The following is a 16,858-nucleotide window of genomic DNA, read 5'->3' as shown; positions in this document are numbered from 1 at the left end:
CTTCCTATTTGAGTTGCAGAGGTTTTAACCAGATCCTGACCAACTTTAGCCAAGCTGGCCTCCTCATCATTGCTTGTTCTGGCAATCCTGTCACTTAGAAATTACTACAGTCTATAAAATTTTGGGGTTCTCAGCAGAAGAATACTAGCAGGAAAGCTGCCTTTTAGAGAAGTGCTGCAGCACAGATTGTAGCAACAAATGCACTGACTCAAAGCAATGACTGTGTGTGGATAGGAGAGGGAAATCAGCAAGGGTAACGAGAAAATCTGGAACAAATCAATGTTTTATCAATGTCCTGCCTAAAAACCTCCCACATTTGGCACCTTCTTTCTCTGAATACATGGCTGAATTAAAGGCCAGCAGAGCAGTGCAGTGACTGCTCTCATGTTGCTATGCAGTTCCTTGAGGAAGGAGCTGACTGGTGAGTGTGAGGACAGTCTCCAAGCACTCAGCTGTCCTACCCTCACTGCCAGCCCAAACGCTCCCCGTGCACAACCGTGGTGAGCCACAGTCAGCAGCCAAGCAGGAGAACAGACACATAGGGAGGGAAAAGGTCACCTGTCTCATCTTCTTGGAACTGCAAGCTGGTTCTCTGTCTTTAATAGGGTTTTAAATATTTCTTAGGAAAGCAGAAACTTGTCACTGAACCCAGGCCTTATGGGTTTTGCTGATAACAAAAATAGTTTTTCACATTCTTCAAAGCATATCTCAACATAACTAATGGTACAGCACTAATCCTGCTCTCCCTTGGCATTCCTACCCACCAGAGATCTACCAACAGGGTATTTATACTCAGTACTCCACCACAGTTTAGCCAAACTCAGCCTTAGCTCTTTAGAACTCCTTACTAACCTGTGAGAATCACAATAAGAATATTTGCTTTTAGACTTAAATGTCAAAATATCAGACTGGCAGCTTTAATAATACCATTACGTAAGTCCTTGTTCTGGTAGGTTTAATATACCAGAAATTCAGGCATACTGGATGCAAATGCATGCCCACAAAATAAAATTTATCATAACCCAGTTGCAAAGCTAGTTTTGGATATTTTGATGAAAATTTGGAGACCTACTTTTAATGCTGGTCATTAAATCAATGTGAAGCTCTGAGCGTGTAAGTGCCCATAATACAACCCATTTAAAATGCATGTTTTATAACACTTCATGAGAAGAGCATCAAGCAGTGGGAGGAAGGTAGAAGCAGGCTGCCTTTGCTCTGAACCTTCAGGAGTAACTCACCAAGCCCTCCCCTAAAGCATCTGCACAGTTATGGCTTTGGGGTCACCAGATGTGCTTGAACTACTTCCTTAAAGCTTGCTAGTAGGAATGTTTCAAAAAGGAAAATGGGAAAAAATACTGTGCATTGAGTTATTCTCTTCCAATACAGCCACACATAGATGCTGCTTTTGCAGACACCTCCACGGCAGGCAAGAGCTTATGTGCGTTAATACTACAATAAAAACACACATTTACACAGTTAAGAAACTTCACAATTTACTGCAGTTTTCTCTGTAGTCTGGATTGTGGCTAGCAAAGGGTTAAAACAAGGAGCATAGACACAGCTCCAGGCAGAGCTCCAGTTTGCACTGCTGATTCATTTGGGGAGAAGGAACTAAAGGAACTGTTCCATCTTCTGCTCTAATATGTTAAAAGATGGATGTGTCAGACATAAAACATAATCTGTGCTCTTGCTGTAGGCAGTTCCACTTGCAGGGCTCTGGCAGAAATGTTGTTACAATGGGTCTGCATTTGCTCCAAACCTTTCCTACAACACTGAACAGGCACAGAAAAAAGCAGTTTTCTTGCTTTGCATACCTGTCATAAGCATGGAGAAAGGAACAAGCAGGGAGAGAAGCATCAATGCAGAGACAAGAAGGCTGCAATTGGCTCAGCACTTCCAGAAATGTGGCCTGTCCCTGCTCGTCAGGAGGCTGGAACAGGAGCTCCTGCCAAGCTCTGTACAATCAGTAAGTTTCCACTCTCTAGCTGCATGAGCACACATTTTTGTCTCCAGGAGGAATGTGAGATCATCATGTGAACAGGAGTGGTGCAGAGTCCAAAGGGCTCCGAGGAGGACAGCCACAGATACTGATGAAAACAGTGTATCTAGAGAACTTGAAAACATCCCTGACAGCAAAAGGACTTTGTTTATTAAGATAAATACAAGAAAGAGACCTGCTGTCAATTACAACAGCTCCAGTTCCAGGTCATGGAAGCACTTAGCACCGAATCACTTTTCTGAATCCAGCTGGTTTTATCTGAAAGTAAATGCCAAGAAAAGAGGATAAGCAATATATCAGGTCTGATCTTAGTTGTCCCACTTCACCCTGAATTCTCTGTAAATTTAGAACTTCCTAAAAGCTATCCTCCTCTTTTCCTCTCTTATAACACTTAGTAACTTTGCCCTTCTATATGGAAAACTGGAAGTTCACTGGTTGACTCCCTGCATCTAAACCTCATTGTCACATTCTCTCTCTTTTTTTGTTGTTTGGTTGGTTTGGTTGATTTGGTTTGGTTTGGTTTGGTTGGTGGGTTTTTATTTGTTTGAGATGTTGGGGTTTTTGGTTTGGTTTGTTAGTTCCTTTGTTTTGTTACAGGAAATTATTATGGCAGCCACCGCAGTCTTTCTTGAAAGAGCTGTAGTTTTTTAATATCCTGCACTGTGGTACCTGTAGGAGTAAGAAGCTTTCAGCAATACCAGACATAAAGTCTTGCCCAGCAGAATTAGTCTTGTAGTAGATGGCTCAGCTGAACTGCCCTATGGCATGTAAGTATTTCACATACTTTGCCAGATATGTATTTCATATACAAATGCCAAATGCACTTTTGGGTAATAATTTAATCATTCCAAAGGTTACCACTCACTTCCTTCTGAAGTTCACCTTAAATATTGGATGTTATCAGCACTATCATTCCAACCTGCTTGTCTGGAGCAGGTGAGAAGCAACATCTGCCTCTAGAGGCATTCCCTGATGCTCACAATGAAATTACCACAGTACTGTAAAAAGACAGTTTTGGCCTTGTTTCCTGAACACCTCTCAATAACAGAAGATGAGCAAGCTGGCAGTCTGGTGGTGATTTGAAAACCTTCAGGGCTTCTTTCAGCTCTGGGACATGCACTAGTTATCTGCAATTAAAATCTGCAGAGCGACCTCACACAGAGGGTGATAGTGCACATATGGGAAACTGTGGGTGCCACCAAAGTGAGAAGCCAGGCTCTGCAGAGGTGCTGTGCAGGAGCACGTCCCACTGCTGTCACTGCTATTCTGCTGGCACTGTCTGCACCTCACAGAATGACAGAGTCAGTTCCAAAGCAAAGAGCTAGTTTCTCCCACTTGGCCCTATAAAGTCTGATCATTTAGTTCTGTCAAATAGTTCCAGTGAAGCATTCAAAGTACTGCAGATGGCTTATATCCAGTTTGTTTGACTTCAACTACTTCCTCAAGTGCAATTTTAAACACCTCTGACATTGTGGCAAATCTATTGAAATGCATTTAGGCTGAAATATGTTGCTCAATATTTTGAAGATGTTTTTTAAATCTGCACTTCGCAGCTCCAGTTGCTCTGCCTTTCCCATTCTTCTGGGAAGGCTGCAGGCAGTGGGACTTGCTGCTGCTGCAACAACTAAGCTCAACTACCAGAAAGGCCAAGTGGAAACAAAAATCCCAGCTCTTCTAGCTACTACTGTCACCACAGGACCACAGCAGGGACAAAGAGAAAGCCAAAAGGGTAGAAAGCAGGAACAGAGATAGGTGCCAAAATATCAGGTGCTCAGTCCCCTATTTTTCTCTTACAGGTTGGAGTAAAGGGAATCAAATCTTTAGGGTACCTTTCTACCAGCTCTTCCCAAAGTAGGCAGGACTTCATGTATCCAGAGAACAACATATGTCTATTTAATATTAGGCAATTCAGACAGTGCTCAACACATCCTGATCAAAAATCAAGGAGCTAATCTAGCACAGGGATAATGCAGCACTGTACCTGGTCTCTTGTTCTCTGAAGTACTGAATAAAGCATGTTCCAGGATATAGGGAAAACACCACAGCCTACCTGGCTGGCTCTCCAGGACAACCCTGCCATGGAAGGAAGGAGCCCTACAAGTTCCAAACCAAGTGACACAGCAGTGTGTGGTGTCCCACAGCAGAATCTGTATTCCCCAGTCTGCTCATCGTGTTGTTTCCAGTCAGGCCATGGATGGAGGAACATGCACAGCCAAACTGGGACACCCCTACCCAACTCACCTTCTGCAATTGTGACTCCACTTTACAGTGGCTCACTAATAGGCTGGATATGCTCATGTTTACAGCCCAGCCCAAACCATTTACAACTTGGTCAAGTTAAATTAACTCTTAAATTGTTATGTTTTCTTGAACTTTGTTTTACAATACATGCAGAATCCCTCAGCCTGGAGGATCCCTACTGTCTCAATTATTTTCTCAATAGCAGTAATCTCTATCCCATACAAACCAGTCTTCACCAAGACAATGGGACCTGCATTTTAGCAGAGTCAGTTATCTGCAGCTCTTCAGCTTGAACTGAAGGTTTGTTTAGTATTTCTAAAAACTAACTTCTCCTCAAGGAAATATATATGATACATAACAAAGAAATAGAAACAAATTATGAGTCATATACATGTGATTTGTTCCAGGATGAACTAGAAAAGATATAAAACATCTGTCTTCAAATGTTACATATTTTTAAGTCACTTTGGAAGTGACTGAGTAGCCTAGGAATGGAAGCTTTACAATTATGACTACCAACATCTGGCTTCACAAACTTTACTGTCTTCTCCCTCCTCTGAAATTCTCTGTGCCTGCTTTAATCCCAGCAGTGATTTTTTCTCTTACTTACAAAAAGAAGAAAGATTGTTGTGGTGCATTAAACTGACTGTAACAAGAGAAGGGAATTTGTCAGGAAGATCCAGTTGTCTATCTGCAAATTACCTTTAGTGCATTTACTCAGCCCTCCACAACTCAGCTGTGTGCATGCTGGGAGCTCAGCTCTCCACAGCACTGTTCTCATTTTATGTTCATGTAAGAGATTTAATAAGGCTAAAATACAGAGAAGTCTTTTTAGTCCCATTGTCTCTAAAAACACAGAAGATTAAAGGAGGAAGTTATAACAGAGAATAACAATCTGAACACTTTAAAAGAATCTCCTGTTACTCACACCAGAGGACAGCACTCCTTTTACACATGTTGGTTATGTCATGTGCTCCAGCTCTCCTGGGTGATGCTGGCACTCCCTGGTCTGTTCCTATGCCAAGGATTCTGCTGCCTGGAATCAAAGCACACTGAATGAACTTTCTTCCCTCTACCTGATGCTACAGCAAGTAAGCATGAGCCTGGCTGGTGTCTGTCCCCTGCTTTGCTGCAGAAGCACAGCATCACAGAAACTCTCACCTCATTTTGCATAGTTTTTCAGTGCTGCTGCACGTGAGAGAGTATAACATGTTATCTCTGTTCACACGAAACTCTTCTGGGTGGTGGTAGTGGTAAGGTGCCTTTGGGGAAATAGGAAGACAGTGGTATGACCATTTCAAGTTTGGGAAAGAGACCACAAACACAAGTCATGCCAAGTTCTTGAGTTCAGAATGGAATCATCTTCTGAAGTACTTCTTCACTATCTACTGCTTTATAGATTTCTACTGCAATAACAGTCTTTATAGTCAGAAAGTTAGCACAAAAACAACCAATCCAAGTGAATTTATCTACAAATCCAGACATCTCTGTGTGAATAACGTTTGATATCTTTCACTCAGCCTTATTCCTGACCGTAATTCTGTACACAAACCTCTCTCTTAGGTGTGGAAATATATGTGGTCCCATCCATCTCATAGCTGGCTCTGCCTTCCTGCAAAATTATTGTGCAGTATCCAATGCAAGAAATCACCATCAACCAGCAGAGAGTGTTGCATTCTGGCTTTTCTAACAAGGTTCCTGTAAATCTTCTGAACTATGGCAAGCTGAACACGTGTTGTTGAGCAGAACACAACCCCATAAAGAGGCACTTCTCTCCTCTGCAAGCCCAAGACTACCAGCTCTTGGAGTCACAACAACCTACTTCCTAGTTCTGAAGACAAACTCCCTACCAAAGCACTTCTCAACAGATGCTCTGATTCAGCACTTCCTTTTCCTGTTCCTATATCAGCAATAGCACCTCTAACTACTGGAGACATCATTGCTTGGGAGCCAAAATATCCACACAACAAAAACAGAGACAAAACCATGGTATTATTCAAGTCTATTAGATTACAAGACAGCGGAGAAAATGAGAATATTTGCATGAAACAGTCCAAATAATAAAGGTCAATGGATGAATACTGTACTCACCCACCATAGAAAAGATCATTGACAAAGACATGTAGGAAATAGCACACTTAGGTTCCATTAGAGTCTGGAAGTGACACATTGAAGTTTGTTCAGTTTTATCCAAATTCAATTATTTCCTTCACACATATGTGCATCTTAACAAGCTTTAATTTTGAGTGTGGAAGTTATGCTAAAATAACTGAAAAAACCCACTGGAAAACTATTGAGGTTGAAAAAAACCAAACCACTGTTTTCTGTAAAGCAAGTTTGGATATATTCACTCAAAATCTACACTCCGTGTCCTATGAAAGAAGCTTGAACACAGAAGTTTTCACCAGCCATGTCTGAATTATATTACTTACAAACACAACCAATTATTTGGCTGTTCCTCTAAAGCTAAATTCACACTCCCATTTAATAAAAGGAAACACTATTGCACTGGAAGAACCCTGCTGTTTATCCTGCTTTTAATTGATGTCTCCATTATCTGACCTCTCAAAAAGGCTACAAAAGCAAACACCACTGTACATGTTTGACTCACCTTCTCGTTCGCTGCCCAGGCTGATTTACTGATTGCAGTTGAAGATTAGCCAACACTGAAGTGTAACTGATGACATTCTGTGTGAATTAGGTTCCATGCAGAGTCTGAGGAGCTGGAAATGTCACACTGTTTGAGGATGGCTCAGTTTTATTCCAACTGAAGTATTTCATCCACACATACACCCCAATGCATCACCTCCAGTGAGAGAAGTCACTTGGCCCAAGATCATTAAAGCCAACTGAGCTGAGCATCTGTAGAGACTGCGATCCCAAATTTCAGCTACTGGAGTTCTTGGAAACTGTCATCAAAATAGGGGATATGCTTGTCTGACCTGGTGGAACATAAGCCTGCCTTTTGATCACCCAGTAGTTTTGGTTTTGGAGGTTTTACAGACTGCTACCCAACTGCATATCATTAACATCATGGTATATGCTCCTTTCCAGCATTGCACACTAGTACTGTTTAAAAATAAATAAGTAACATCCAACTCCAGCTGTAATATTCTTTTTTCTAAAGCACGGGCAAAAATGAGGAAAGTTTGGAGCTATATTTCTAAGTATTTTATCTATGTCTTTCCAGAACTAGGCTGAGATTGAAAATAAATTTCCACAACAACCCATTCAGACATAACAAGCAAAAAACCCTATGTTTCTGAAATGGCATCAGCAGCTGGCAGTGCTGGCAAGCTTTTCATGCATAAAAATTTCAGGATATATTTGCCATCTGATTTTAATTACAGTTCCTCTAGCTAGAAAATATCTGTAATAACTACAGGCAAGAAATGCAGAAGAGAGCAATTTTCAATATATCCTCACACCTTCAGTCTTTTCTGTGACTAAGTGACTGGGAAAAAAATTGTGTCTTTGACTTGATCTACAATGGAATTCCTAAAGGCAACTCAGAGAATTAGAAAACAAAAATCCCATCTGTTCAGAGTAAATATAACTTAACTGACACTGAAATTTTCACTTCCATCACTTAACATATGTTCAGGTCTCAGGATTACCACCTCACCCCCCCCAACAATTTAAATGTATCACTGCAGTGGGTTTCAGTAACTCTTTTGCATAATATGGAATGATGGGTCCCTGTAAATACCACGGACTCTTTCTTGTAATGCTCACCAGTGTGTTTTGAACTACCATCAATGGCTTTTTTATAAAGTCAGCCTGGTAATTGTAGGGGAGTTGAATTATTACCTAGAGGCCTTGTTTCAGTGTTTTTATAAACAATAGGAAGGCAGTGTTCTTATTGTGATAAATCCTCAGTACTTGTCAAACTCTGAAAATAATACATTCTTAGTTTAAGTTTATGTTTACCAGAAGGAAGCAGCAGACACAATAACCTCAGATCCAACTCACCATTAGTTTACTTTTCTGCAATTAATTGTTCCAGAATGGCAAGTAACTTTTCCTCCAAATGCTACAAATTCAGATTTTTAGGAAGAAAGCCAACTACTTGAGTACTGTCATTCAGTGCTTGTTCCTTTAAATAAATAAATAAATAGATAGATAGATAGATAGATAGATAGATAGATAGATAGATAGATAGATAGATAGATAGATAAATAAATAAATAAAAGACCAGAGGTTTAAGCCGTTCAAAGAGAGCTTTACATACTGTTAAAATGAAAACCTGTTTTTTGTTACCAACATTTACCTCAGAAGCCCTCTATCAGTACCTCTACCACCATCCCAGAGACGCAGGTCTACAATTGACAATTGACAATTCCTTGAACAAATGCCTCTCTCTTCCATCCTCCCTTAGATATCAGAATTGTCCATATCCATTTCTGAGGATTATTTCAACATCCAGGATGATGACTTTCTTTATTTGAGTATTCTTATTCTTGGCACCATAAAATCAATAAAAGACTGTGAAGGACAGTGGGAATGAGCAGCAAGAGCTGGGTTCCTTCTCCTACTCCACCTTTATTCCAGTGGGGATGCCCCTTCCTTCCTTTGCAGTGACAGATGGTGGTTAGGAGAGATGGCTTGGTTATAGTAACTGGTAGCACCTTAAAAAAATAATTCAAAACATCTGCTCTAACAGAAGACAGACATAAGCCTCAAGTTACACAGCAAAGCTTCCCTCAGATTCCCCTTCATGGAAAAATATGGTCAAATATCTCAGAATTTCAACACTGTGCTCCATTCTGGATAAAACACAGTGACAGGCAAGGAATCAAACTTCCACTCATCTGAACTCAGGACTTGTAGAATACAGAAAACAAAGTCAGTATTGTACTACACAGCTGGATTTAGGAACATTGAATTCTGTTAGAAGACACTTTAAGCACATATGTATTGCATAATCTCACACAGACTTGGCTTTGTGAACACACAGACTTCTGCTTGGCACACATGGCAAACTAAAATCAAGTTAGGATTCAAATATAACTGGAAGAAAGAATAAAGAGTATATTCTTAGCTAGAAGTTCTTGTATTTTGAGAGATGGAAATTGAAAAGATCCTTTTTGAAAAGAGAGACAGAAAATTTCATAGTATGATTAAAAATAGAACTTGAAATCTAGGTCACCATTGACATTTGGTTATGCAGATCATCTATTTCATTTATGGGGATAAATACATCATGTTTAATCATGAAAAGATAATAAATTCAATTTCCTCATCACTTCATGCCATAGGAAAAAAATTAAATATAGTTCTTCCCACCACAGTGACTAACTACCTAGCTCCAAATTCAGTTAAAATTTGAGAGATTAGTTTGTCAAAGCCACCACCATCAACTCTCACTCATTTCACATCACAAAAAACACTGGTCTTTCACAAGACTGATAAGATCAAAGTCATCCAGGTTGAAATTTCATCAAGGCTAAGGCACATACAGCATGTTATGAAAGAAACTACTTGAGCTTCATTGTGTCTAAAAAATGTACAGAAGATTTTGTAGAGTATTTTCAAATAACTAGGGAAAAATAACTCACTGTATTTGATTAGAGAACAAGTTAAAAAATAAGTGAGCTTGTGCTTCACAGGGGAGGAAATAACAGCACTGAGAAATGAAGAGTTACCAGGGCTTTATATGTGAGACTGTGATGTATCCTCAGAACTTACATGAGCCTACCTGTGATAAATTCCAGAACAAAAGGGGATTTCACCTGCTTGACATGATGCCCTGGCCCAGAGCCATTACTTGCTCATCATAATCTTGATAATTTGTTTCAAAAGTCAAGTAAGGGTCCTTGTAAGGGTCCTTGAAAGTAAAGTATGCCACAAAGTCTCAAATAATCTAGAGCAACTTATAATGTTCCTTTTCATTTTGTTAAACATCTTTTAAACTGGCATTGCTTACACTGTAAGTAGATTTTTTACATTTCTTCAAGTGCCTTTTCTAGGCAAAGGAATCACTTCCACAGGCTGTTCAGGAGCAGAAAGTCAATTACAATCTGACCCTTTTAAAATTATAAACCCAAATAAACTCTGTTCCCCCACCATTTCTGGAAGTAAATGAGAAAAATCTGGAACATGATAAGACATTTCCATAGCCTACAGGAAGCATTGAAACTTCATACAGTGAAAATAAAATCTGAAATAATATTTGCCCCATTAGGATAAACAACCTGTTAATACTCAACATTCTCCCTTTGTAGCAGCAGCTGATGTAACAATTTTCCTTCTAGTTATGGTTTCTACACTTCAAAATTGAGGCTCTAACTGAGCTTTGTGTCATGTGCATATGATCCAGGAAACAAACTACACCATGCAGCTACACACCAAAACTTCCAATGAATTATCTCTTGCAAAAAACAAAATCTCCTGGCAATATTTCTTTAACTGGTTCATTAGCAATAATAAAGCTTATGCCTCTAATGTACACCTGGGTCAGCAAATTCCTTGTCCAGGCTTAGAAAAGCTAGAGAAGTAACATCTCCTCTAGAAGACATTAATTATTAAACCACATTTATCAAGGGAGAGCAGCAAGGTAACTGACTCCCTAGGCAACTGCCAGTGGCCTGAAAACACTTCCACAGCCTCCAAGCACACCGAGGATAGTTGGGTTTGCTCACTTGTCCAAAGCAGGCTCATACAAAACACCAAATCCAACACAGCCAAGAGAGCAATGAGTGCTGTGATCCCTCCTGTGCACAGAGACCCAGCCTCTCCCAAGAAACACAACAGTAAGGGGAAGGCAGCAAGCACTCTACTGCTAAGCTCCCTGGATTTGCTTACTCCATATTTGCAAAACCTATGCAGTCACACTCACCTTTTCCAAAAGAGCCCCACTTCCTTCTGCCTTTTGATTAAAAAAAATGTAGAAGTTCTGTTTTATTTAGAAGTGAGTAAATTTCTCAAATATTTGAAGTTTTTCACATCGGGAAATTTATCTCTGAGCCATGGGACATTGTTTACACAGCTCTCTCAAAGTAAACTAAGGACAGAAGCCCTTGCTATGGTGATGGGGCTAAAACAGAACTGCAGCTTGGATTCACACCTTTCAAAAGAGGGATGCCTGGACAAGGCAACCCACCCATCTTGTCACAATTTGAGACTCAGCTGGGCATAGGGTGCATACAAACCTGGAAATATTTCATTCTATCCTCCAGATGCTGTAGAAAATCACATCATAGACTCTCACTTTTTCTTCTCTTCCTGAATTTATTCCTGACCCCTGGTGACTCTGCTAATATTGACTTTTAGCTTATGTAGAATTTTACTGCTCTGGTCTCCGTAGTTTATTGCTCTGACATATTTTTTCAGCAGAAGTCATACCTTTCCTTAGCCTTTATTTACCCAGTCTAAACAAATCAAATCTTTTAAGTGTTTTTTGATATGATAAGGCATCCATTATGCAGATAATCTCAATTTCTCTTCTGTACACCTGATCCTCTGAATAAACTGTCTGTAAAAACCGACAGCCTGTCATGCAAAGTGCTGACCATGGCTGTCACGAGGACTACGAGGAATTAACTATTTCCTTTACTCTGCAGTGAGTACCTGCATGTTCCTGGCTGCAAAACCCATATACCACTCTCCCAGTCCTCATTTACATGGCACTGATATACCCATACCTTTTTTAAAGATCAGCTGCTCCTCTTTTCTTCTTTCCCTACTTATTATCCTTTTTTCCTGTCCTCCTTTATTTTCTGAATATTAGGTAAGCTACAGATTTCAGATAAACAAGCAACTGAGCAATAGACTTACAAATATGTGTTTACAAATGTGTATTACAAAGGTTTTTATGTCCTCAAGGAGCAGAGGCTGCCCCATTCTCAAGCAAAAGAAGACCCACACAAAGTATAAAGACAGTTGTTTATCACACCCTCCCTGCTGGCTTTCTTGGTCAAAAGGTTATTTCTAAATCTGTCACTGATCTGTCCAATGGTTTGGATTAAACATCTGTCTTGTCTCATTCTTCTTCCTTATTTGCAAAATGGAGTTAAAAATATAATAATAAACAGATTGATAGAAGTATATTAATAAAAGCAAGGCACTTTTTAAATCTCTCAGAGTGGTCAGCTTTTGCTAGGATAGAGAGGTTGTCTTGTACTTTACACCATTGCACAAATTCACTTCTACCATTTCAAAGGAGCAGTACAAACACACTCATTTTGTTCACTTTCAGAATCAGTACACTTTATGACACTCCTTGTAATCTCTTGCTATGATTTCAGACTCGTTACTTAAAATATGCCCAACTCCTGGCAACAAAAATCCCAAATTCACCATTCATGCTGGTGGTATTTATCCCTGGAGTCTCTCGTAAAAGTCAGAAGGCAAGTTATTTATAGGACAATCTTGAGATTTTGGGATTTATATGTCTAAAATTCTTCTCCCTTCATCGAAAGCTCTGTGAACATACTAGAGGAGAGAAGAATACTATATGAGAACATAACAACCATCTCCCCTGTTTTGAACAGTTTATGGAAACAAACTAGATAAAATATCAGGAAATTTGTATTTAAAAGGGGTTAAAAAACCCAAAATCCATTTCACCCCACCAAAAAAAACCACACCTCATATAGATCTCATATAACATGTTCTAAAGAAACCATTCAGCTTCTTTCCAGAGGCTCACCCTGGATCTAAATTTAACCTTTCCACCTTCATTAGCAATAATGAAGCAGCTCAATTTCTCAGTGTCATCAATAAGTATGAGCTCAAGCCTCATTTCTAAGCCAGACATATCAGGAGATTAATGCTGACTGTTTAACAAGCTGTACTTCATCCACTCACAAATGTTAAATCAAATTGCTTTTAAAAATGCCTTCCATGGAACACAGAAAGTAATATGAAAAAAAGGAAGCCCTAATCACCCACTACTCCTTTTCCAAAGCACAGAAGTTGTAATTTAAAGTCTAATGTTAGCCTGACTTCCTTGTGAGAGCAGCTCACTGTTTTTCCTCTTGGAGTAACAGCCCACTCACATTTTGTTGCTGCCAAGTCCTTGGGCTTTATCTCACTTGGTGTAGTTGCAATGAGGTCTCATCTGAGCTGCCCCTGCAGTACGACCTACCTTTAGCCATTCCAGTTTGTATTCCCGGCTCTTAATCACCTGGAATTTAAAAACCAGGATAGTTCTTCAGGCACAGACACTTTGTGCCAGTACTAATTCTGGCCCTGACACAGAATAGATGTTAAACCCTGGAAAAGTGTGCCTTCCAGTTCCAGGGAATATTCCTTTTATCCCACGGCAGGAAAATTTCATAGGATAAAGAAGTGGATTAAAATTGTTCAGAACCAAAATCCCTAACTAAATAAACCTTGTTCTCCCATTCCTTGAAGGAAGAAAATATATTTCTATGAGCTTGGTCAGGAAAAGGAACAATGAATGTATCACTTAAATAAACAGAGCATCTAAGAATGTTAAATATTTTAAATAGGTTGCTTAGTACACAAACTGTTGTTTTATGAGGGTTAACCTTGGCACTGTCAAAAGATAGCAAGGGCTTGTTTAAAGAACACTATAGGGTAAACAAAACCATGAATACACAAAATCCATGTTTCAGATGGGGAGTTATGGTCCCATTTCCTGTACATTTTAAACCTGTGTAGTATGATCAGATAAATATTAGAAAAATAGAGGGTCATCATGACCATATAAAGGAGGATGTGAATCCAACACTAGTTCTGAAGAGAAAAACAAATGCAATTTTTGGCAACCCAGTTGAAAAAAGGCAGCAGAGATTCTGCTGCATGGGAAGAATCTGTTCTCCCACCTTAGGTCGCTATACAGGAGCAGGAAAAAAACAGCTGTATTAGGTATTCTAATGTATTCTGTTGCTCTTTTTTACACAGAAAGCCAATGATTAAATTTAGGAAAGGGTATGTTCTGTTCAAAGACTACATGAGGAAAAGTTTGGCACATGGTCTGTGTATCTTGAGGAAAACTTAGAAAAAAACTGAAACAAAGTCTTCAATTTTTTTGTTCCATTTTCTTTCTCCTTATGACATCTTTGTTGAGTTCTATTACACCCTTAGTTACACCAAGCAGAATAGAAAACTAAGCCCAAATCCCATCCAAAAAAACATCTATTTTAAATTATTATTTCTAAAGATCAAGAGGTTAAAAAGACCAACTACGTAGGAGAGTTACTCAGGTTTTTGAAATAGAAATATGGGAAAAATAGAATGTTACAAAGACTTGTATGAAAAAGATCTTTTGAAAATGGGACTTCAAGCAATTTGGATGCTTTTATTTATGTTCTGCACTCTGAGGTGTGATCCCACATGGCATCTCCTTTCCACACTTACCCTGATGGATGAAAAGGAAAATACACTCTAAGAATCCATATCCATCAAATGTTACAGGATAAGCAGTCCAGTCAGAAAGCCCAGCCTAGCAAGGAGAATACAAGGGGTATTAAAGTCATCTCTAAAGAAAAACTGCAGAATTATTTTGAATCAAAATGCTTCAGACTCCAAAAAAAACCCTGAAAATATTTCAGTTTGGGCCTCTTAAACATTTCAATGGAATATCTAAATTTTCTATTAAAAGATATATTTTTAAAAATTACAAAGCATCTAGTTATGTAATAAAATGTTTCAATAGCTATGCTTATTCTAGTTATTCAATAACTATTCACGAAAATAATCACATTACATGTTTTCATTTGTCAGAGTGGAAGCCATGCATGCCAGATGAAGTTAAAAACTCCCAGATTAAGAGTTCATCTATATCGAGATGGAATAAAGCAGAGCTTGTGTCTGGTATTGAATCTTCTTTGGAGTTTACTGGGACATGTGCTTGCTGGGTGGAATCACATGGCCTGCAGAAAACCCTTCTTCTGTTCTCTCTTAAGCTCCTGAAGGAATTTGAAAAAAAATTGGATCCATGACCTCACACGAAGTATTTGGCATATGACCATCTTTATACAGCACTTAATAGAATCACTGTTGGAGCATTCCAACACTTTCAAAATAATGTATCTGTTTCAATTAACCTGAATATATTTACTATTTTCCATATGAAATCTTGTGCAAAGCAGCACATGATCCTTTCTCACTTTTAAATATTAAATTGAACATGTGTCATGCACATGTACTACAGGCTTGTGAAAGCCTTGCATGTCTATTTTGGAACAATTATTCCTCATCCATTCACTAGTTTCAGTTCCATGTCTGCTTATATTTTTGTGGATAATCATGAAGATTTCAGCAAGTTATGCATTTGCTTTTAGGTACTTGGGATTTCAAAATATTAACTCTGATGACAATTTTACACGATGTTAAGTGTTTTCTTGTTTAGACTTTTTTATTTTCCCTTATGATGCCCAACAGATAGGCTGGAAATAAACCCCCATAGACCGATGTCTATAGAGCAGGTATTTGTTTACTGCAGTGCCTGTGGTGAAGGGGATATCTCCACCTAACTCACCCAGCCCTGTAAAAAGCTGTGGTGTATTTATACAGTAAGTATTGCTTAGTGTTACCATGTCACTACAACATCATCACATAGGCACCAGAACTAATTACATGGTATGATCTCGTGGTTATAAATAGTTCTTTGGTACTGTGCTTGGGTCTCCCCAGTTCGGGGGTCGTCGGGGGTCTTTGATGAAGGCTTCCAAGGTCTTCTTCACATCTGAACTTTTCAACTTGGTCTTCAGAGCCTATGCAGTTACAGTGTTCCTTGGTCTGTCTGGTCTTAACCAGCCTAAATTCTTTGTTTTGTGCCTAATTGGCTTTACATTTGCCAATTTCTCATTAGTGCTGTACTTATCTATCTCTAAAGCTATCCATCTGCTGAGCTTTTTCTTATTCTTGTCTATTCAGCATTAAGCAACTAGTTAACCATATATTAGCCATTACATTGCATAAAAAGTTATGATTCAGGTTATACAGATATATAAAAAGTCATGCTTTAGGTTATATTGATATAGCTCCTGCTATATAAGCACCTTGTCACTTTGATCTAAGCTATACAAGCATCACTTATCACTTAAATTTTTGAGGAAAACCAGGATGAAAGCCACTCTACACCATTGCACAAATTCACTTCTACCATTTCAAAGGAGCAGCGAGCCAGGATGCTCCTTTCACAAACACCCAAGGAGCAGCTTTTGGGTGCTTCTTTGGGGAGACGGATTGCTTCAGTAGCTGAGGGGATGACCTGAATTCAAGAATAAGAGGAAACAAAAACTAAGGCCACCACACACACCTTACTAATGCTGCTGTTTGGGGGTGCTGAGGGCACTGGGGCTGTTTTTCATACCCTTTCCCCCACATTTTCTGCACTTGCGGGTTGTGACCTTCCCAAGCCCAGCGGCTCGTGGGTAACAGAAGTGATCACGTTGGAAGGGGGACCACAGTGCGGCATGCGTCCCATCTGCCTGCTCGGCGGGGTCATCCGAGAGCACAGGGCACAGCACCGTGTCCAGGCAGTTCGGGAATACCACGGACAGGGCCCGCCACAGCGGCGCTGCCGCCTCACGCAGCACCCGCTCCGCCCCGGCCTACATCATGAGGCACCGCGCGCGTGACGTCACCGCCGCAGCCAATGGCGGCCTCTGTTTAATTGGGGGCGAGGAGGTTCGCTGCGTATTC

At 39.7% G+C, this 16,858-nt stretch overlaps 1 long non-coding RNA gene across 1 annotated transcript; it reads left to right on the top strand.

The window, feature by feature from the left end:
- The first annotated feature begins 1,850 nt into the window (after window positions 1-1,850).
- LOC134556340 (uncharacterized) lies at window positions 1,851-7,321 on the top strand. Its single transcript, XR_010081653.1, has 3 exons — window positions 1,851-2,299; window positions 2,597-2,766; window positions 5,804-7,321. It is a non-coding gene; the product is annotated as an uncharacterized LOC134556340 (long non-coding RNA).
- Window positions 7,322-16,858: the final 9,537 nt, after the last annotated feature.

Source organism: Prinia subflava, chromosome 11 (assembly GCF_021018805.1).
Source record: "Prinia subflava isolate CZ2003 ecotype Zambia chromosome 11, Cam_Psub_1.2, whole genome shotgun sequence".
Classification (NCBI taxonomy): domain Eukaryota; kingdom Metazoa; phylum Chordata; class Aves; order Passeriformes; family Cisticolidae; genus Prinia; species Prinia subflava.
Note: the sequence above shows the minus strand (reverse complement) of the source record. Positions and strands in the feature narration are given on the sequence as shown.